This window comes from Peromyscus eremicus, chromosome X (assembly GCF_949786415.1).
Source record: "Peromyscus eremicus chromosome X, PerEre_H2_v1, whole genome shotgun sequence".
NCBI classification, from domain to species: Eukaryota; Metazoa; Chordata; class Mammalia; order Rodentia; family Cricetidae; genus Peromyscus; species Peromyscus eremicus.
Genome location: NC_081439.1, coordinates 77,518,256 through 77,542,535, shown reverse-complemented (window position 1 = coordinate 77,542,535; position 24,280 = coordinate 77,518,256). Strand labels below are relative to the sequence as shown.

The 24,280-nt window shown below is 38.2% G+C and overlaps 1 long non-coding RNA gene across 1 annotated transcript; it reads left to right on the top strand.

The window, feature by feature from the left end:
* The first annotated feature begins 8,711 nt into the window (after positions 1–8,711).
* Positions 8,712–23,139, top strand: LOC131899944 (uncharacterized). Its single transcript, XR_009376153.1, has 3 exons — positions 8,712–8,916; positions 10,982–11,026; positions 22,948–23,139. It is a non-coding gene; the product is annotated as an uncharacterized LOC131899944 (long non-coding RNA).
* Positions 23,140–24,280: the final 1,141 nt, after the last annotated feature.

Genomic DNA, 24,280 nt, shown 5'->3' with positions numbered 1-24,280 from the left:
AAAAATGTCTGTTGAAATTTGTAGTCATTGCTTAGAATGACAATAACAATAATAAAGATAAGCCCTTTGGTCTATTCTTAAAAAGTCTCCAATGTAACTGACAAAACTAAATAATAATATAAGGCAGAGTGAACCATGGTCCATGAAGCAAATACAACATATATATTATATAGCCTACAGTTACTTAGTATCTGATGTTCTACAGTAAAAGCTCATAGGCCCTTGATTTAATGGTATAAGTAATTAAGGGATCACTGAGTGGCCAATATAAGTAAGTATAAGCAGTAGATAGTATAGGAATACATTAAAACAGTGTTTCTTAATCTGTGTGGAAGAGCAGGTCTTCCCTAATCCAGTCTATCAAAGAACAAAATTCTTCCTAAAAACAATAAAAATAAGCTGCTAGAGAAATGAAACAAAGATGTACAAAATTAAAAAAAATTCTAGTATTAGATATAATTGAGAGAAAATGGTAATAAAAATTCTAATAGTTTTCTCTCAGCACTTGTTTTCATTAGAGTCCCACATCAAACAGTCACCATATGGGCATCAATTCATGAGTCATGCTTTTGAGTAGCACTTGTCTCAAAAATGACTAACCAAGCCTACTTTTCTTCTGCCAGAGGATCTATGTTCATATATCATTTGCAGTCAAATTATAGTCGAGGAGACCCATAAACTATGCTTCAAGCATTCTCTTTTTTATAACTTTTAATAATTTTTTTTTATTTTTATTTTGCAGTACAATTCAGTTCTACATATCAGCCACGAATTCCCTTGTTCTCCCCCCTCCCACCCCCCTCACCTTCCCCCTAGCTCACTCCCCATTCCCACCTCCTCCAGGGCAAAGCCTCCCCTGAGGACTGAGATCAACCTGGTAGACTCAGTCCAGGTAGGCCCAGTCCCCTCCTCCCAGGCCGAGCCAAGCGATCCTGCATAGGCCCCAGGTTTCAAACAGCCAACTCATGCAATGAGCACAGGACCCGGTCCCACTGCCTGGATGCCTCCCAAACAGGTCAAGCCAATCAACTGTCTCACCCACTCACAGGGCCTGATCCAGTTGGTAACCCCTCAGCCATTGGTTCATAGTTCATGTGTTTCCATTCGTTTGGCTATTTGTCCCTGTGCTTTATCCAACCTTGGTCTCAACAATTCTCACTCATATAAACCCTCCTCATTCTCGCTAACTGGACTCCCAGAGATCCACCCGGGGCCTAGCCATGGATCTCTGCATCCAGATCCCTCAGTAGTTGGATGGGGTTTCTAGCATGACAATTAGGGTGTTTGGCCATCCCATCACCAGAGTAGGTCAGTTCGGGCTGTATCTCGACCATTGCCAGCAGTCTGTTGTGGGGTTATCTTTGTGGATTTCTGTGGACCTCTCTAGCACTTTGCTTTTTCCTATTCTCATGTGGTCTTCATTTACCATGGTCTCCTATTCCTTGTTCTCCCTCTCTGTTGTTGATCCAGCTGGGATCTCCCGCTCCCCCAAGCTCTCTTTCCCTCAGCCCTCGCCCTTCATTACCCCCACTCATGTCCAGGCTGTTCATGTAGATCTCTTCCATTTCTCCATCATTGGGCGGTCCTTGTGTCTTTCTTGGGGTCCTGTTTTCCAGGTAGCCTCCCTGGTGATGTGAGTAGCAGTCCAGTCATCCTTAACTGATGTCATGACTCAAATGGACTTAATCGATATTTACAGAACATTCCATCCTAACAAAAAAGAATATAACTTTTTTTTAAATAAATTGATCAAATGCATTATCTTGATATGATATAGACCTGAGAGAATAAAACTCTATTCTTTTGAGGAGTTTATCAGGAAGTGTGAACTCATTCCAGCTAAGCTAACATGATATTATTTTTCATAAAAACTAATTATTACCAGTATGTCTTTATGTTTTCTTGTTTGACAAATATGTATAAGAAGTTGTCATATCTATTCCATATATTGTGATTGTAGTTATGAATTCAGTTATATTTGTTAAAACTCATTAAACTATATGCTGAAAGGAATGATTTTTACAGTATGGAAATTATGCTGCAGTACATCTGGATTAAAATGTACATTGTGTAGCTTCTTCCTCTGGAGTGTCTTATTCGGTGACTAGGAAGGGCTGGCACCAGTGGAATCAGAAGTACACAAATTCTATTGGCTAGAAGCCCCTGCATGCTTTTCATGTGGAGGATGCTTTTCCTTAAGGAATACAAGTATTTAACTAAGAGCACAAACATTCCCTCTCTCCAGGAGGTGCTGTCTGGATTAAGCCAACTCTAGTTTTTAAAATTTGTTATTCTTTTTTATGATCAACACTTGCTTCTCTTAGATAGGTATACTAGTTCAATTAAGATGTAGTCAATTCCTGGCCATTTGAGAGCAATTCTAAATATACAAGGAGATTATGTGTATCTATCTGTCCTGCTATTTGTAATGTTCTTCATTTATGACAAGCTTCTTGCAGTGGATGTAGAGATTGCCAAAGGTTATCAGACTGTAGACTCTTGATAAGTTGTGAGAGTATTCGGCAGAGGAAAGGGCAGTGGCTGACTATCGCTACAGGTTTCATGATAGAGATGTGATTAATGTGGGTACTTGTGGTTAGAATTTGTCTAGAAAAATATCAAAAATGGGAAACTGAAGGCATATTACTTGAGTCATTCCAGCTAGACCAGAGGATTTCCATTGGAATAGTAAGAAAAACAGATTTATCTTGTAGGCCATGAAAATCTATTCCAAGGTTTTCCATAAAGGATATGCAGTCCTTGCTAAGAATCTAAATCACCACTGGTTCAAGCTGATATTTTAAGTTCATTTTATATAAGGAAATGCTTGGACAACATTCCATTTTCTTTGTGTGGATTTTGGTTTTCTCTGTAGACCATGAACTCTTATTAGCAGGAAATTTTTTATTTTTGCTTGTCTTGGGGTGTATAGTACTAACTTAATTTATTTAGAAAGTGTCTGTCTTAGTTATGGTTTCTATTGCTGTGATAAAACACTATTGTAGCTAGATTTTCTTTGTACCACCAGCTCTCAAATAATGACACAGTGACTTCTTACTAATAATGAGAGCTTGACCTTAGCTTAGGCTTGTTCCCAACTAGCTCTTAAAATTTAAATTAACCAGTTTATTTTAATCTGTGTTCTGCCACATGGCTCATTACTGCTTGTCAGTATCTTATGTTTGACTTCCTCCACATCTGTCTGGTGAATCTCTGCCTCTTCTGATTCATCCCAGCGTTCCTATCTGCCTTGAAGTCCCACCTATGCTCTCCTGCCTAGCTATTGGCTATTCAGCTCTTTATTAACCCAATAAGAAGGTGCCTTAGGCAAGTGAGGTGAAACAGAGACAGCTTCACACAGTGTGATCAAATATCCTGCAATACACCATGACCAAAAGCAACTGGGGGAAAGGGAGGCAGGAATTGATGCAGAGGCCATGGAGGAGTGCTGCTTACTGGCTTGTTTCCCATAGCTTGCTCAGCCTGATTTCTTATATAATCCAGGACCACCTGCCCAGGTGTGGTACCATCTCCAGTGATCTAGGCCCTTCCACGTCAATCATCAAACAAAAAATGCACCACAGGCTTGCCTAAAGGCCAATCTGGTGGGGGAAATTTTCTCACCTGAGATTCCCTCTTCCAAAATGACTCTAGCTTGCTTCAAAGTGACCTGAAACTAGACAGCATAGCATCCCTCATTCTTTTAATCTGCTTTAGTCTTACATGCTAGTATTTTAAACAACAAACCATATTTTCTATGCCTCTCTCTTTTACTATTCATTTGAATCTTACAAAATGTTGACCCATGATTGGAGTGTTCTGTTCTAGTTCTTTAACATGCTCACAGTTACACAAACTATTATCACATCCTTATTTAAAAAGCAGAGATGCAGTGCTAACTCAAGTTTATCTTAACTTCATACTCTCTCAAGTGTTTGGCCAGGGGTTTAGATATTTGTTGTGAAATTGTTGGAAGCTTACCATAAAATATTCACTGAATGTGGAAACTATGTTAGGAAAGGTTGGCACCCTGCGGACTAAACTCAAGTCACTTTGAGGTTTGTAGTTGTTTCCCAACTTGTCTCATGGAACAACTTTGTCATGTCTTATAATGGTAATTCTTGGTTGCCAAGTTTGAGTTGTAATCAGAATGAGTTGTGGTAACATCAACTTTGATCTGTCACTTTTAGGTTTGGCAAGGAGTAGGACTTTCCCTTTTTGAGAAAAGGGAATGGAGCCCAAGTTGTTATTAGAATTTTCCATATCAAATATTTCCACTCTCTCTCCTTACTTCTCTCCCCAAGGCTGGGTTGAGTTTTCCTCCTCTGAGTGCTCACAACATCTGCTGATTTTTCTTTCACAGTATTTACCCCACTGTGCTTACCTCATGGACACATGCGCCACTTCTTATCCAGTGAGTGGACTTTATCAAGGGCAGGGACTGACTCAGAGTCACGTCTGTGTCACCAATGGCTGTTGAAATACCTGAAAAACTGTGACTGGTTTATATTTGTTTAATTTAACACACAAAATAATATCGATGATAATAAACATCAAGTGCAGTTACTTTCTACCATGCACAACTTTGAGCTTTTAATAGATATCAATTCATTTAATTCTTTAAAATCCTACAAGGTATTCACAGTATACATATCAGGAAACAAAGAACGACAAAGTATCAGGTATGTTCAGAACCAGAGATCTTTTATTTTATTCTTATTTTTAAATTGTGTATGTGTTTCCTAGAACTGGAGTTACAGACAGTTGTGAACCACCACGGGGGTCCTGGGAACTGAACTCATATCTTCGGCAACAGCAGCAAGTGCTTTTAACTACTGAGCCATCTCTCTATCTCCAGTGTTCAAAATTATAAAGCTGGTGAGTGACAGAGGCAAGAGAGAAACTCTTGACTCCATGAACAATTACTGTACTACACATGAAAGAAATATTTTGTCTTTTATTAAAACTGCCTGTAAACAACAAAGCTATTTAATTATGGTTTGATTCTGGAATTCAACTCTCATTTCCTGTTGCTACTTCTTACTTCCCTATATGGGTGTTGGAGCACTGCCAAATTATAAGGTAGTTAAATGTCTTTATAAAGTATCCGGTCTCAAGTATTTCATTAGAGTGATGAAAAATGGAATAATTTAGCATGTTTCTTTGCACATATTTTTTTCTGCATTTGTATACACGTGCATGTATGGAACTATGTGCTGTCATTTTATATATTTAACATAACCACGTATATTCCATCATGTGATTTGCTTACTTATGATATGTCCTGGTTTTTGCTTCATGTCAAAACATATAGATAGGTCTGCCCTATTATATTGAATTATTCTGCATATTCAGAAGTATAGATGGCAGCTTCCTTTTTATCTATTTCTCTATTGATGGTTATTTAAGTTATTTCTTTGGGGGCTACTGTAGAGAACACTGTAGGTTATTATGTTTGAGTGTAGACTATTTCAGGGTTGATAAGAAATTAAGTTATTTTTATGGTAATAGATATAGGACAAATTGTTTTTCCCAAGGCATAACAGTGACCTTAGTAGTTTTTAAACACAGAAGACAAACTATATAAATGGAAAGATATGCTGTATCCATAGATGGAAAGACTCAATTTTATAAAGATTACAGTTTTCACCAAGTTACATTTAGTTTTAAAATATGCTAATATGGTTTTACTAGTAGGTTCACAGTGTTTATGGTGTGAATATTAGTTTTAGGCATATTGCTTTTAAGGGCTAAGTTGATCATAAATATAAATTTAAAAACAGAAGGCTGTACTTATTAGTAGCTGCTATTTATTGATATTGCCTCTAATGATGTACTAACCCTGCAAGTCTCACATTTGCTAAGATATAGATTGGAATATTCACCCTGATCTCCCAGACTCCAAAGCTAAGACTCATACCCAATTTCCACTGCCTCTATATTTCAAGCCAAGTAAGCAAAGTGTATTTATTAGTAACAAACTTACATAAATTTATCTTTCTATTGTTTGGAACAATATTTAAAATCTTTTTGCTGTGCTTATTCACTATTATCTTGAGAATTAATGATAGAGTGATATTTGATCCTCTTAGTCTATGTCATGTTGTCTTGGTGCCCATTCCTCTTCCTCATCCCCTTTTTCGTCCTTCCCTTCCTTCTTTCCCTCCCTGCTCCTTCTTCTCCTTATCTACCCAGTCCTCCTCTCCTAATTATTCTGATCCACATTGAGCCTGTCAAAATCTTATAAGTTCAGAGCCCTGATTTTTCCACAGGAGGAAGAGAAATGACATTTTTCCACAGTGCTATATCTAATTTTAGCATTGTTTATGCAATGACTTTGAAAGTATGTTTTCACATTGCTGCTATTCTCCTTATGTAGTTCTTTTGGTCTAAGCAACAATCAAATATTTAAAGCATGTATAAAGGGAAAAAGCCCTGGTATAGCAAAATTAAGCAAATATTGAATGAACTCCTACTATGTGTCAACATAGTAACAGGCCTTTTGTTGGCACAGCAACAAGTAAAACATACAGATAGAAAGCAAAGAGAAAATGAATACTAATACTAAAAGCAGAGTTGATGGTAATGAAAAACATGCTTGAAAATTTCTCAGTAGATGATATAATTTCTTCTGGAAACAGACTGCTTGCAATTCTGGGCTTACATTTTACAGTATGATGATTTTATTTTACTTTATTAAAACAATTCTTTTGCAGTGCTTAGGACTAAATTCAGGGCCTTGTGCATGTTAGGCAAATGCTGCTTTGGAATGCCAGCTCAAACATTTAATTTTATTTTAAATGAATAAAAGCAAACTGTTATATTTTTTCACTTTTGGTTGCTTGCAATCACTTACTAGGTACACATGTTCTGAGGTTAACTATTAATTTGAAGTTATTGGAGCACCAAGTGTTTCCACTTCAATAAAGATTTCTGTTCAAATTTTATATTTTCTTCCTGGAGTTATGTACTCTGACAAAAAAGTGAACACTGTAATATTAACCATGTGTTAGTGACATGTAGTAGCTTAGAGTTAAGGAAGATACATTTTAGTATTTTAGTAGGCACTTTATAGGTTTTAAATTACTTTTTATTTCTTTAATTGTGTGTCTGTTCATGTATGTGTTCATTTGCACATGCATGCACCAGGGAAAACCTGTAGAGCTGAAATGACACCTTGTGAGAGTCACATCTCTTTCTACAATGTGGGTCCCAGGGATCATACTCAGGTTATTAAGTTTGGTGCCTTTTTCTGATTAACCGACTCACTAGCCCTTGGAAGAGATTTTAACAATTATACATAATTAATGTGCTGTTGTTTGAATATGCAACATGCCCCACAGTATCCTGTGTTGAACAATCAGTCTTGAGCTGGTGGCACTATTTGGAAGGTGGTGGAAAATTTGGAACATATGCTTAATTAGAAGAAGTAGGCTACTGGATCATGTCTTTGAAAGTTATACCTAGTCTTCAATTTCTTCCCTTCCTCTGCTTCCTAGAGACTATAGATGAAGAACTTATCTATAGGTTAGGGGGCAGGGTGGTTAGTGGATCTAGAAGGGGTTCTGGGGAGGGATGGTGGGTAAATATGACTAAAATACTTTGTACAAAATTTTCAAAAAATAATAAAATATTATATTATTCAAAAATAATGTAAATATTGTATTTAAAGGAACCAATTCTGCAATATAACTCTATTGCCTTGATGTTCTCCCAAGCATGTGGCATCATAGAACAATAGGCTGCACCCTCTGTAACCATAGCAAAATCCATCCTTTGTCCTTTGTTTCTGTGAGCTGTTTTCTCACAGCACCGCACAGCTTGGCTAACATGGCTAATATAAGTAAGCTTTGGGAATTTTGGAAGATTCTTTAACAAACTTTAACTCCTGTCAACCTTTCTAGACACATACTGCAAGGAAGGAAAGTGAATATAGGATACCTTTTTGTTCCTGGTTTGAAGATGGTAACATGTTGCTTTGTCAAAGAATGGCTCTTCAGAGCTGTATCTAGTAGCTTTTGAACACATAGACATTTCTTCTCTATTTCTATCATATTTAGCTCATGTGCGCTTCTATTTCATTAGTTAACATTCTGCTATCATCAGACACTTGATTGCATGTTATTTCTGATAACAACCCCCTTTTCCTCTATGTTAACCTTTGGAATCTCACAGCAATAGTCAAGTTTCTTAACATTGAAAAACTCCTTTTGAAGCTTTATTTTCCTCTCCAAGACAGACCACCTTTGTAAGTGCATAGATGGAACCCCATACTTTGTATTGTTTATCAAGATGTACTGATATGTATAAGCAACATGGCACATCAAAGTGAAAGTCAGGAGGGCTTCAAAGTTGACATTTGTCTTAGTTTGCTTTCCACTGCTGTGATAACCACTATGACCAAAAGCAACTTGAGTAGGGTAGGGTTTGATTTCCAGGTGTCTTATGGTTACTATTGCTGTGATGAAATACCATGACTAAATGCAAGTTGCAGAGGAAAGGGTTTATTTGGCTTACACTTCCATATTGCTGTTCATCACTGAAGAAAGTCAGGACAGGAACTTAAAAAGGCAAGAACCTGAACTGGAGGCAGGAGCTGATGCAGAAGCCATGAAAGGTACTGTTTATTGGCTTGCTTCCCCTAGCTTGCTCAGCCCACCTTTGTGGTAGTATGTTAATAAATAAAGTTGCCTGGGGTCAGAGCTATTAGAGCCATAGCAAGTGCGTGGCAGTGGTGGTGTACACCTTTAAGGACCTGGAGGGCGGTACATACAGGCAGTGACGAGGCAGTCACATGATTGGGTTTACAACCAATCAGAAGCCAGAACAGAGAGACTATAGAGACAGACACACAGGAAGGAGGGCTCCTCTTTCGGAGAGCTCTCTTGGCTGAGGAGGATCCCTGAATCAGGAAGGGTGAGGCTCTTGGCTCTGACCTCTTGGCTTTCTTCTCTGAATCGGCTCTGTGTTTTCTGTCTGATAAAACCGTTGGCAAATTTACACTGAATTACATCTACATTTGGCACCCAACGTGACAAGAATCCGTTAAAAACCGTTTAACTGCTAAGCTGGATTCACACCTCGGACACTAGGTGGCTGTTTTGAAATTCCCTCAGATTTGTACTGTTCTACGAGGACTTGGTTATCCAATATTTTAAAGGAAACTATTTAATCCAGGACCACTAGCCTAGGGAAGGCATCACCTACCATGGATTGGGCAGTCCCACAATGATCACTAGTTGAGAAAAGGCTTTATAACTGGATCTTATGGAGGAATTTCCTAAACTGAGGCTCCTTCCTCTCTGATGACTGTAGCTTGTGTCCAGTTGATACACAAAATCAGCCAGTACACCAGGTTACAGTCCATCATGAAGGGAAGTCAGGGCAGGAACTCAAGTAAGGAACCTAGAGTCAAGAACTGAACCACACACCATGGAGGAATATGTTTTACATGGCTTGCTCAGCCTGCTTTCTTATACAACCCAAGCTACCTGCGCAAGGCAGGCAGTGGGCTGGGCTCTCCCACATCAATTATTAATCAAGAAAATGTCCCACAAGCTTGCTCACAGACCAGTCTTATGGAGACATTTTTATCAAGTAACCCTGGCTTGTGTCAGGGTGACAAAAAATAATCAGTACAAGTGTCATCATTTCTTAGTTATATAACCTTAAAACTTCGACACTCTAAAATTCTGTTTCTTCTTTAAAATATCAGGACCTAAATAAAATATCCCTGCTTATTGGTGAAATTATTTAGGCCACTCCACGTAGTTAAAAGGAGATTTATTTAATGGCGTAACTTACAAATTAAGGGATAGGTAGGCGGCGGGGTGAGGGGAAGGTGTATCACAGTCCAGCGGTGTTCTCTGGAGCTCTCCTCTGTCTACCTCCACCATCCAGCGTCCTGGAACCAAGAGAGCGTTCCCCGATCAGGATCTCGGGTCCCCAGGCGCCTCCCTTGGCCCCGCCTTGTAGGCGTGACAGTTGCCGAAGTCTCAATGGGGGTTGGAACTTCCAGAACAAAGCTGGAATGGCTATCCACTACACCTGCTCAATACTTTTTCAACCCTATGATCTCATGATCCAAAGGGGTGAATAGGACTCAGGCACGTTTCTCCATTCCTACCTATGCTTCAAGTGGTTATTGAGTGTTTTGCCCTCATCTGTGATTTATGTTTACAACCACATTTGATGTGATATAAGAAAAAGTACTTTTTAAAGAATGTAAATACAATGTGCCACATTTAGTAGACAATTAAGAGATAAAGAACAAAAAGACATTTTTTTCAGGATCTATTCCTTTTCCAGGTATAATAACATACCCCTCAAGAAACAACAAACCACTTTATATTTAATTCTGTTCCTTATATGCTGGCTTTGTTTTAAGCTGCGGAGAGAATCTAAATGTTATGGACCAAATTTACTCCAGATGGCCTTCTTTTTAATATATTTAAGTTTTTAAATCACAGTTATTTTTTAGAGCAAGAGTGCACATAACTCTAGGAGAAAGAGCAGTATCAGTAAATGATAAGAATAATTAGGGAAGTGATTAATATAGGTATTGGTCTATGTGTATAGAGCCTTGGAAGAATCCAGTCTTGAATAAGTATGTATATATGAATATTCATACATAAATTGAATCATATTCTTGATAAAATTAAAGGAATGAGATACTAAGTGTTTTTCTTCATAGAGTTGATTCAAGGATTTAGCAGGATAGGATTTATATATATATATATATATATATATATATATATATATATATATATATATATATATATAATTATATCTCATACATCTTTCATTACCACTAGAGTAAGGATAAAAGACACTCCTCAGTATCTTTGGGAGACTTTAAATTACTTTTGGTGGAGACTTCAAATCTTCCTTCTGACTTTGTTTCCTTCTCTAACTTTCAGTTTGCTTTTTCCAATTGTCTATCAAGAATCACATAGTGAGTCTTGGCCATCTGTTCCTGCAGGCACTCCCTGGAACCTGCCTGCAATGTCACTCGCCAGAGAATTAGGTAGGTGATCTTCACTCTTCCTCCTGTCCTCCAATTCCAATCCCCTAATTTTATCCCTACCTTTGTAGCAGACCATCTGCTATGTCTCTCCTTCCCCTTTACCCACATTCTCAGAGGTCTATGCAGATCCTGGTGGCACACCCAGCTTTCCTCCCTCCTGTGGGACTCTCTCAGCCCCAACCCCAGCCCAGCCAAATCCATTCCTAATGTCAGGCCCCAATTCCTAGAAACACACTCTACCCAGGACCCAGAGTAGACAATATGGCAGGAGCTCCGGAGAATACCCTACCAAACAACCCACAGCTACCACATGCTCCTGAGAACAAGAGGACAGCAAAAACCAAGGAATGAAGTACCTACCCAACAAAGACAAGAGCAGGTATCAGCATCTAGAATAATAATCATCCTAAACCCAGATGCCTCTGTAAAAACACAATCCATAACAATCAAGACAATATATCTTCACTAGAATACAGCAAACATACTATAGTAAGCCCTGAAGCACAAGATAAAGTTTTCAAAATAGCTGTTATGTATATGCTCAAAGATATGAATAAATCTGTTAATGAAAATATAAACAAACAGTAAAATGAAAGGAAGGAAATAGTACAAGACATGAAAGTGGAAATAGAATAACTAAGGAAAACCCAAACTGTGGTAAACTAGAAATGAAAAATTTAGGAACTTGAACAGGAACCTCAGAGGCGAGCCTCACCAAAAGAATACAAGAGACAGAAGAGAAAATCTCAGATATCAAAGACAAGATAGAAGAAATAGATACCTCCATCAAAGAAAATTTAAATAAGTAAAATCCAGGCAGAAAATACCCAGTGCTGTAGAATGTGGTTCTGTATGCTGTGAATTTGTGTTGCTTTGATTGATTGATAAATAAAATGCTGATTGGCCAGTAGCCAGGCAGGAAGCATAGGCAGGATAAGCAGACAAGGAGAATTCTGGGAAGAGGAAAGCTGAGTCAGGAGCTGCCAGTCAGACACAGAAGAAGCAAGATAACAAGGCAGAACTGAGAAAAGGTACCAAGCCACATGGCTAAACATAAATAAGAATTATGGGTTAATTTAGATGTAAGAGCTAGTCAGTAATAAGTCTGAACTAATGGCCAAGCAGTTATAATTAATATAAGCCCCTGTGTGTTTAATTGAGGGATGTGAGTGGGAGAGATTTGTCCCAACCATTGGCAGGCCAGGACACAGGAAAACTTCCAGCTATAACCCAGGAAACCTGGGACACCATGAAAAGACCAAATCTAAGAATAACAGGAATAAAGGAAGGAGAAAAAACCCATGTCAAGGCACAGAAAATATTTTCAACAAAATCATACAAGAAAATTTTCCTAACCTAAAATAGGAAGTGCCTATGAAGATACACGTAGCATACAGAACATCAAATAGACTGGAACAAAAAAGAAATCTCCCATGAAATATAATCAAAACACTAAATATACAGAAAAAGAAAGAATATTAAAAGCTTCAAGAGAAAAAGACCAAATAACATATAAACAGAGGCCTATTAGAGTTATACCTCACTTTTCAATAGAGACTCTAAAAACTAGAAGGGCCTGGGAAGATGTTCCACAAACTCTAAGAAACCACAGATTCCAGCCCCGAGTACTCTACCTAGCAAAACTTTCAATCACCTAAGATGGAGAAAGAACGACATTCCATTGTAAAACCAAGTTCAAGCACTATCTGTCTACAAATCCAGCTCTACAGAAGGTGCTTGAAGGAAAACTTTAACTGGAAAAGACAAATTGTACCCAAGAAGACATATCTCAGACAAGTAAGTCAAGAAAGGGGAGAAAACACACACACACACACACACACACACACACACACACACACACACACACACACCCCGAAATTACAGGAATCAGTAAATACTTCTTATTGATAACTCTCAACAACAGTGGTCTCAATTCCCCCAATAAAAAGATATAAACTAAGAGAATGGATTAGAAAACAGGATCCTTCCTTCTTCTACATCCAAGAAACACACTTTAATATCAAGAACAGATATCATCTCAGGATAAAAGGCATGGAAAAAATATTTCAAGCAAATGGACCCAAGAAACAAGCCAGTGTAGCCATTTTAATATATTGCAAAATAAACCTCAAACCAAAACTAATCAGAAGAGATAGGGACAGATACTTTACACTCATCAAAGGAAAAATCCACCAAGAGGATGTTGCAATTTTAAATGTCTATGCACCAACACAAGGGCATCCAAGTTCGTAAAGTAAACTCTACCATAGCTTAAATCACAGACTTCCACACAGTGATAATGGGTGACTTCAGTATCCCACTCTCACCAACAGACAGGTCACCCAGAGAAAAACTAAACAGAGAAATGCTGGAGGTAACAGACATTATAAACCAAAAAACATATTTACAGAACTTTTCACCCAAACACAAAAGGATATACCTTCTTCTTTGCACCTTATGGAACTTTCTCCTATTTTGACCACATGCTCAGACACAAAGCAAATCTCAACAGATAGGAGAAAATTAAAATAACACCCTAGATCCTATCTGACCACCACAGATTAAAGCTGGATATGAACAACAGCTAGTACAGAAACAATAGAAAGCTTACAAAATTAGAGATGAAAAGGGGAATATAACAATAGACACTGAGGAAATCCAGAGAATCATAAGGACAAACTTTAAAAACCTGTCCTCCACCAAATCAGAAAATGAAAAAGAAATGGATAGTTTACTTGATATATATCACCTACCAAAGTTAAATCAAGATCAGATAAACAATTTAAACAGACTTAGAACCCCCTAGTGGAATAGAAGCAGTAAACAAAAGCATCCCAACCATAAAAGCTCAGGGACAGATGGTTTTAGCACAGAATTCTACCAGACTTTCAAAGAAGAGTTAATGCCAATGCTCCTCAAATTATTCCACAAAATAGAAAAAGAATGAACATTGCCTAATTCTTTTTATGAGGTCACAGTTACCCTGACAACTAAACGACATAAAGACCCAACTATCTTAGTCATTGATACATTGCTTTGAGAAGACAGCATTACCAAGGCAACTCTTATAAAGGAAAGGATTCAATTAGGGGCTTGACTATAGTTTCAGAGGGTTAGACTTAGTTCACTATCATCATGGTTGGGAGTATGGTGGCAGGCAGGCATGGTATTGGAGCAGTAGCTGAGACCTACTTCCTGCTCTGTAGGCAAGCATACCCAGAGACAGAGATAGTGGACTTGGTGTGGGTTTTTGAAACCCCTAGTGACACACTTTTTTCAACAAAGCCACATTTCCTTCAACATGGTCACACCTTCTAATCTTTTCCTAACAGCTCATCAACTGGGCACTAAGCATGCCAATATATGAGCTTATGGGGGTCAGTTTCATTCACATTATCACATGCAACAAAGAGAATTACAGAACAATTTTCTCATGAAGATAGATGTAAAAATTATTAATAAAATACTTGCAAACTAAATCAAGGAACACATCAAAAGGATCATGCACCATGATGAAGTTGGCTTCATTTCAGAGATACAGAAATTTTTTCAACATACACAAATGGGTAAATGTATTCCACCATATAAACAATTAAAAGATGAAAACCACATGCTCACCTCACTAGATGTAGAAAATGCCTTTGACAAATCCAACACCCCTTCATGATAAAATTCCTGGAGAGATTAGGGATACAAGGGACATAATAAAGGTGATTTATAAGAAGCCTGCAGCCAACATCAAATTACAAAAACAAACAAAATCATTGAATCATAGTCAAATTGTTAACCCTCCTCCACACCTGTTATTTTCCCTTCTAAGCTTACCAATTATTTTCCAGTTCAGGTCCTCTCCCCATAGTGCAAACCAGAAACAGAGAATAAAAGTCTTATATTTTGTTTGAGAGAATCTGAACCTGCAAGAAGTAGCAACATTTAGAAATAGAGTAACTAACTGAAGTTTGGAAAGTTGAAGACATAAGAAAGAAAAAGAAGAGGGGACATGAAATTTGGAAACAACACAATGATTCAAAAGCAAGAAAAAGTACAGTTGAACTGATGATTGGTTCAGGAAAAATTTTTGTTCATCCATTTCACATCCCTATTATGCAGATCTAACTTTTGTGTGCTAGCATCTTATTTATTTTATTTTTCTCAATTTCCTATGTGTATAAACAATGCACTTTGAGCCTGCAGCCTCCTCTCTTATTCCTTTCCTCCCACTGAATCTTTTGTTACCAAGTCTCCTTCTGCTTTCATGTCCTTTAGCGTTGCTTGCGTGAGCGTGGGTGGAGGTATTTACTAGAGTAAGGGCAACTTTCTAGTGGCTACACCACTGAGGAACATGACTCTCACTTTCCCAACAATCATTACCTGCATATAGGTCCTCAGGGGAGGGTGGAACCTTATGAGTGCCTTCTCTGTCCATGGTGGACAGCCAATGGACTCAGTCTGTTGGTTTAAACACTAATCTACTGATATTAACATAGATATTTAAAAGGTATTTAATATGTTTGTTTAGCAAAATAACAATTACTACTGAGGACCATGTCCCCAAGAGCCATGGGCTCCTTTGTTTATTTTTATAGTATCAGAGATGAATTCCCTGTTGTGGACAAGGCCTCACATGCAATAAGAAAGGAGTTGGTTACCCTAAACAGTTATACCACTGTTGCATCAGTGGATAACATCTAAGCTATTGATAGAAACAGAAGGTGTAATAAAATTTCTCAATCACTTTTTTATGTTTTGAAATATTAAAATATGGAAGTCATTATTAGAATTTCCACTCCTCATAATATTCTTCAAATTATAGAATACACAAAACACATTCTATATTGAATGGATAAAAGCCCTATTGATGGATGATCTCTTCCCTAGATCTCTTATACTCAAACTTTCTACCCCATTTTCAATGTCAGTCTAGCCCAAGCCAAGAAATGCCATAATCAAATTTCCACTGTAGGATTTGAGATCCAGGAAAACCACACCCCTGTATATTTCCAAACTTTATCTTTCCTATTTCCCATCAGTCTTTCTACATACCTATACCAGTTTCCATGATGTCTCTTGGTTTCAGCATCCCTGTCATATCTAGAAGACACTGTCTCTCAGCAGGTGCCCTCATTGCCTAGCTCCTACAGTCTTTCTGCCCTCTCTTCTGTGGTGTTGCTTGAGCCTTAAGTGTAGAGGTTGCAGTCTATGGGACTCAACAACATACAGCCTCTGGATCTCTGTAATAGTCTCCATTTGCTGGAAAAAAGAAGATTCTTTGATTAAAGGTGACTGCTTCACTTATCTATAAGGATAAGTATTTAGGATATAATTATAAATCATATTGGTTTAGGAAGATTTTCTCTCATTCTTTGGGCTGTGTACTAAATTGCTTTATAGTTTCCTTTGCTGTACATGATATTCTGCTTGCTGATTGTTGATCTTGCTGTGCTACTAGAAAGTCCTAGGAAGGGAAATCAACCTAGATGTCCATAATCAGATGAATAGCTAAGAAATATGTGGTACATATACACAAGGGAATATTATTTAGCTCTAACAAAAAATGAAACCATGAAATTTGCATCTAAATGCATGAAACTGGGAAAAAATGTACTGAGTGAGGAAACTCAAGCCCAGAAACACCAACTCTGTTCTCTCTTATATGTGGATTCTAGCTTCAAATCTTGTTTGGTATGTTTAATCTGGAGTAAAGTGAAAACTAGGAAACTAGAAAGCAGCTGTTGGGAGGGTTATGTTAAGGGATGGGGCATAGTAGAATATAGGTAAAATGAAAGTAGTGATATGGAAAACTGGAGGTGGAAAGGCTTAAACAGTTAGGAGCATAGGAGTATGGGAGAAATCAGGAGGTAAAGGGATCTGGAGGGATCTTTGTTTTGTATTGCTGTGATAAAACACTGACTCAAAAGCAGCTTGAGAAATAATTTATTTGGCTTACATGTTACAGTCTATCATGAAGTGAAGTTAGGGCAGGAACCTGGAGTCAGGACCTGAACCAGAGGCCATGGAGGATTGCTGCTTACTAGATTGCTCCCCGTTGCTTGCTCAGCCAGTTTTTTTTTTTGTTGTTTTTTGTTGTTGTTGTTTTTTCAACCCAAGACCATGTGCTCAGAGGTAGCAATACTCACAGTAAGCTGGGTCCTCCCACACTAATAATGAAACAAGATAATGCCCCACAGGTTTGCCTACAGGTCAATCTGATGAAAGCATTTTCTCAATGAGGTTCTTTTTCCTTTTACCAAATAACTCTAGCCTGTGTCAAATTGACAAAAATCTAACCAGGACAGGAGGTGATAGGCCCTAGGGTAGAACCTGCTGTTGTTGGTTTGCTAAATAGTCATGCTTTCATATTGCCTTCTAAATATTTATACTTATACCCATATGCCAGGGCTGATTGCAACTTTGATTAGAGAAGCTTCTTTTTGCACTGGGTAGCATCAATGGACAGATGCAAATTTATTCAAAGTGCTGAGAATAAGAGATTGAGTGATCAGTTCTATATTAACACCACTACCACAAAGGCTAGGAGACACTGTGGAAAAAGGGAAAAAGACTGTAAGAGCAGGGGGATTCAGAGTAGTGCTGCCTTCCAGGCTACATGACATTGCTATTGCAATCATGAACTCACAGCAACTGTGCTTACCTGCACAAGACTTGCACAAGTTCAGTTTTGCCAAAATGCTGCAGTTGCTGGGGAGGGGCTCTCTAGACTCTATTTTAACTTGAGTTGCTATTGGCAGTGGATAGTTGCTGGGAGAGGGAGAGTCATTCTGAGTATGTGAATACTGGTAGGTTTTATATGTTCCAGTGGATGTACATATGGACAACTCTAGCTATATTTAGTAGATCATCATCAACAACAACAGAACAATACAGAATTTGGAGAAGATATGTTGGAGAGTCATAGGGAGATTTGAAGTGGTGAATTGGGGCATAGACATGATCATATTTCATTGTATACATGTCAAAAATAAAAAGTTTAAAATTTCTCTTATAATTCCTACTATGTCATACATGTTTGTACTTGAATACCCCCCATCTCTCTCTCCCTCCCTCCCTCCCTTTCTTTCTTTTCTTTCATTTCATTTATTTATTTTTTCTGAGACAGCATGGCCCTGGTTGTCCTGGAACTCACTCAATCTATAGACCAGGCTGGCCTATCTCTGCCTCCACAGTGCTGGGATTAAAGACATATGCCACCACCACCTGGCTTTTTCTCCTTTCTTAGTGCAAAGACTATGCATTCTACTTCTTTTATGTCTCCCATAATGCTTAACAAAAGTGGTTTTTGGATGGATGATTTGAGTTGAGTACAGAAATAGAAGGAAAGACATCTTGATGAAATTACAATAATAATAATTATACCAGCCACAGTCTCTGTGTACTGGGAAAGAGATCTACAAAGGAACTAGGAGACTGACTATATCTTATACATCCTAATTTTATGACAAGACAATATATAACTGAGGGTAGCATCATTACAGCGTGCAGCAGTATATATAAGACAAGATAGAGAACTTTCTAGAGCAAGCATTGGAAGATGAAAAAAGTTGACATAGAAAATCTTTTCTGTTGCAGGCATATTTGAAAAATTAGAAAGTAATTCATGCATTTTAAAATTTAGAATGGCCCCACTGGACTCCTATTAAAGAATAAAATGACCCCAGAAGAAAGTCCTTTTCTCATAGAGTCATAACCAGTGAACTTTTAATAAGTTAACTGATGTTTTGCTTCTTTCAAAACTTGAAATGAAATTACTACCATTGAATGCAGATGTCGAGGGTACTGGTATAATTATCCCTACATATCCCAGGGAACAATTTAATGTCTTGATAACAAAAAGCTTGGAAGAAACAAGAAAGCCATCGAAGGCAAGAAATCTTTTGAGGCCATTACCAGCAAGTGAGGCAAAGAAGAGATGAAACATAATTATTACAAATATTATTTTCCAGATAGGTAAACATTGCATAAAGAGAAACGTTAAATTAGAAAAAAATGTCACCTGAACATTTTTGAAGTGGAGACTGGTCTATTGGTCTGGGGATTATAAAATAATCATAAAATTAGCTCATTCTGAGTAAAGTGCTAATCTTAAACCACTCCATGAAATTGACATGCATGCCTTTAATAGCTCATTTTCCTTTTCTTCATTTCAGATTTTTTTCTCCTTAGCATTTCATAAATGTCATAATACACATTAAGAATCATGATGCCTTCTCTTTATTTCTAAAATCATTATCTCGGATATTACTGCACAATTTCAAACATTTGAAATCTGACATTGATTGATAAAGTTATTCATAATGCATGCCTATTGCTGATTTAATTACTTTGGGGTTAAATGAAGAAGCATTTTAAATGATATGCTTTAATATAGTTCAATTATTGAAAACAAATCAAACAAGAAATACATTTCAAAAATGAAAGATGATAAAAGGACATCATTTCAGTGGAAAGCTTTATTTTAAAATGCAGAATATTTATAAATTAATGGCACACAGGAAGATGAATTCCTTGTCCTTTCTCTTTAAATATCAGCATCATCAAATATTAAGTGCCTGTAAATACCTACTCTAATTGATCTCATGCATTTCCTTGACCTTGATACATAGCTGACTGTGTCCCTAAAGAACTAAATACCTGTTCAGACCTTCTGCTTGGCTGCCTAACTGATTCCTTCCTGTTGCTAAATCATTTCTTCCCCAAACCCTATTCCCCCTAGGATTTAACCTCTTTTCTCCAAAGTTCGTGTATATGCCACAGCCCATCAGACTAATGCTGTCTGCATGACTTGTCAGTAAAATCAGCCTGCAGTGATGGTAGTGCTTCAGCTTTCAGCACAGCTTCAAGCCTAATACAGGCAGCTCATGTAAGGAGATGATGTAAGTTGAAGTTTCAGGACAGTGATGAAGAGGTCTCAGAATTTAAATAGCTTCTGCAAGGCAAATGACTCTGTGTTTCCCAGGTAATTGTAATCCCTGAAATCAAACCACCTCTCAAGGTGCACAATGACATGGTTATCAAATGTTTTCAATGATTTCTTGAGCATCAGAGCTGAAAAGAATGACAGGTTTAGATTTGTTCAAAATTCATAATATTTGTCATTCAGCCTCAGATCCAACTTGTTCCTATCGTTTGGAATGGGCCTATACAGATGGCATCCACTTGCTTGCCTTTTTTTTTTTCAGAGAGACAGCTGTCCTAGAATTACAGCAGCATATTTAAAAAATCATATCCTTTAGAAATAAATCCTTCTCTCCTGTGGGATATTGTCCTGGGAAAACCTGATACTTTATTAAAAACAAAACAGAAAGAACTCAGGCTCAGCAATAGCTCATATCAGTTAAAAGTTTAGAGTAGGAAAGAGTTTCCTTAGGCCACTCTGTGTTTTTTGTTAAAATTCTAAATTTACTTTGCTCATATATTTCAAGTGAGATCAAGTAGGGAATTTTTTTTTTGTTTGAGACAGGATATCACTATACTCCCTGGCCCTGACTTCACAATTCTTCAGCTCAACCTCCTGACTGCTGGCTTTACAGGCATACACCATCATGCCTGGCTAAATAATATGAGTAATTCCACTCTGGCATATTTCTCCAACAATAAAAAAGATTTCATACTGAATTCTAAGTGTAAAAAATATTTATTTGATCCAAGCACTGCTTGTTAATCATTAGTGAGAAAAATAAATTGTACTTAAGATCTAAAACCATTGTCAGTCTTTTTAGAAACTTGTGACTACAGCTTTTAGAGATGACTCAGAGGGTTAAGGATGATGACCTAAATTTTATGCCCAGAACCCAAACAAAGGTGCAAGGAGAGAACCAGCTCCTGAAAGCTGTCCTCTGACTTTCATACGTGTACTGCCACACACCCCTACCATACACACATACAAAAGGATTATACATTAAAGAACTTTACCACTAAATAACAATGTTACCAATTATCATCTGTTTCACTCTGGCTACGCACAGATTCTATTTTTAATAAAGCTTTGGTTTTAAAGCATGAAACGGACAACTGCATGCAAAATAATGCTACTTTCTTTTTCAACTAACAACACATATGGGAGAGCATGTCTCTCTAAATCAAAAGCACATATCTGCTGGGCACAATAGCACAGGCCTTTGAGGCAGAGGCAGGCAGATCTCTATGCATTAGAGGCCAGTGTGAACTGCATAGCGAGTTCCAGAACAGCCAAGGCTATGTAGAGAGACCTTGACTGAATTTTTTTTTTTTAAAAAAAGCTTATACTCGCATCAGCATTTGATAACACAGTGGCAGTGTCTCTTGATTGTAGACAGAGGACATTAGACATGATCAAACATGTATTTGGCCATTTCTGTTTTGTACACTTCCCTATTGTGGCATTGACTGAACTACTTTGCAGTTTGGGGTTTACTGGTGTCTTAGGGTTTCTATTGCTGCAATGAAACACCATAACGAAAGCAACTTGGGGAGGAAAGGATTTATTTGGCTTACACTTCCACAGCACTGTTCATCGTCAAAGAAATTCAGGACTGGAACTCAAACAGGGCAGGAACCTGGACACAAGAGCTGCTGCCGAGACTGTGGAGGGTCCTGCTTTAGCTTGCATACCATGGCTTGCTTAGCCTGTTTGCTTCTCTCTCTCTCTCTCTCTCTCTCTCTCTCTCTCTCTCTCTCTCTCTCTCTCTCTCTTCCTCCCCCCTCCCTCCCTTCCTTCCTTTTTTTCTTTTCTCTTTCTCTCTTTCTCTCTTTTTCTTTCTTTCTGTTTGGTTTTTCTAGACCGGGTTTCTCCATGTAGCCCTGGCTGTCCTGGAATGCTCTCTGTAGACCAGGCTGGCTTAGAACTCATAGAGATCTACCTGTCTCTGCCTTTCCAGTGCTGGGATTAAAGGCATGCACCAGCATGCCTGGCTATCACAGCTCGCTTTCTTATAGAATCCAGGTCCATCAGCCCAGGGATGGCACCACCCACAATGGTCTGGGCACTCCCCTATCAATCACTAATTAAGAAAATGCAGCACAGGCTTGCCTACAGCCCAATCTTATGGCATTTTCTCAATTGAAGTTCCCTCCTCTCCAGTGACATTAGGCTGTGTCACGGTGACGTAAAACTAGCCAGCACAACAGGCATGCCTCTTCTTCACTCACAGAAGAGGAGAAGAAAGAATTGCAGGAGCCAGAGGGATCAAGGATACCACAAGAAAACTCATAGAATCAACTAATCTGGGCTCACAGGGGCTCACAGAGACTGAACCGACAACCAGGGAGCCTGCATAGGACTGACCTAGGCCCTGTGCGTATATATGACAGTTGTGTTGCTTGATCTTTTTGTGGGACTCCTAACAGTGGGAACAGGGGCTGTCTCTGACTTTTTACTGGCTTTTGGGACCCTACTCCTCATACTGGGTCACCTTGCCCAGCCTTAATACATGGGTATGTGCTTAGTCTTACTGCAACTTGATATGCCATGCTTTGTTGATACTCATGGGAGACCTGCCTTTTCTGAATAGAAAAGGAGGAAGAGTGAATTGGGGAGATGGAAGCAGAGGAGGGATAGGGGAGGGACTGTGAGGAGAGGAGGGAGGGGAACTGTGGCAGGAATGCAAACAAACAAACAAACAAATAAATAAATAAATAGGTTTTTTTTCTTGTCAGTACTTTAATGTGTCCGTCACACTGGGGGAGGCAGCTACACAGTGTGTTTCCGTGGTTCCTGCACAGCACCTGCTCTACAGCAAACCCAGCTTGTACTCCACCATCAAGTGCGGCTCGCCCATCAGTTCCCTCTGTGACGGATCATTAAGAATATCCTCAAAACCAATGGTCTCGTCATTGCCCCTATAGTTTTTAAGAAAAAGATTTAGGGTGATTAACTTAACTGAACTTAATTTTTCTTATTAAAGCTTAGACCTGTTTTCTTCCAGATGAGGCAGGACTGCTCACCTGTCACTACGTTCACACGTTGAGAACAGGCCTTGAGAGTTGAGTGCAGTGGTGTTGCCCATACCTGTGATTCCAGCACTCAGGAGTTTGCAGTCAGCCTGGACTCCAGTGAAAGACCCTGAGAAGCTCGATGTTTTGAGAGTTAACTCACTTCTCATTTGTGGTCCCACTTGAAATAGAACATAAAATAAAATTATCATGATTGTACTTTTCTACTGGATACTTGAGTGGTGTGTGTGTGTGTGTGTGTGTGTGTGTGTGTGTGTGTGTGTTCATATCCTTTTTATTACTTTATAGATGGAAGATGTACATATTATTTATACAGTACCTGATGCTTGGTAATTTCTTTTTACAAATCTTTGTGATGGACCAGCTGACATAAACACAATCTAATATTTGATTTTAAAACCTGAAACCATGACATTTTTTTCACTTGAAGGTGGAAGAATATGTCTCATAATTTCCCAAACAAGTTGAAGTAGCAGGGTGATCCTAACATGAATATCCTGGAGCTGAAAAACTATGCCCATGAGTTGGTGATAAATTAATGCCTCAGTTCACGATAACATTGAGTAGCTTTAGAAAAGCTAAGTTTGTGAAGCTATCATAAGACAACTTTTTCATTTATTTTTGAAGGACTGTAAAGTATAGCCTTCTTGAAGTAGTCCAGGCTTGGCTCCATGTGCCCTCGTAATTGTTTTCCAGTAATACAGTAGTTTGATGTTGTCATCTTAAGTGGAAATGCTCTCTAACTAAATCTTAAGTAGCTTCTCCTGTGTTTGATAAACCCCAGACGTTGGTACTTGCTGTTCCCTTTTCATTGATTGAAAAATCTCTTAGCAGGTCACAGTGTTTTATGTTTTACAATAATCAAAGTGCTTTTGTGTCATTGCCAACATGAGGGAGAAAAAAAAATTAGTGTGATGCCTCTTCAAAATCAGTCAGCTTTGGTCTGAGACTGCAGTTCAGCTGTAGAGTACTTGCTCAGCCTTCCCATGGTTCTTTGTTTAGTTCCTGGTATAGAGAATACTCATTTTCTCTTAGAGGACTACCTTCTGGGTCCTAAATAAAGTTATCCTTTTTCTTCTCTTTTCTGTCTTTTCCTGCTTTCATCAATCCTCCCCCTTTATTTACCTTTTTATTATTTAGAGGAAGAAAGTACAAGCCAAAGTCAAGCTTTCATTTTAAGGCATTTTAGTACTAGGGAGGTATAGGCAGGAGGGTCATGAATTTGAGAACAGACTGAGTTGTATGGTAAGACTATGCCTTAAAATGAAAGCTTGACTTAAGGCCTAAAGAGTAAGAGACTATTTT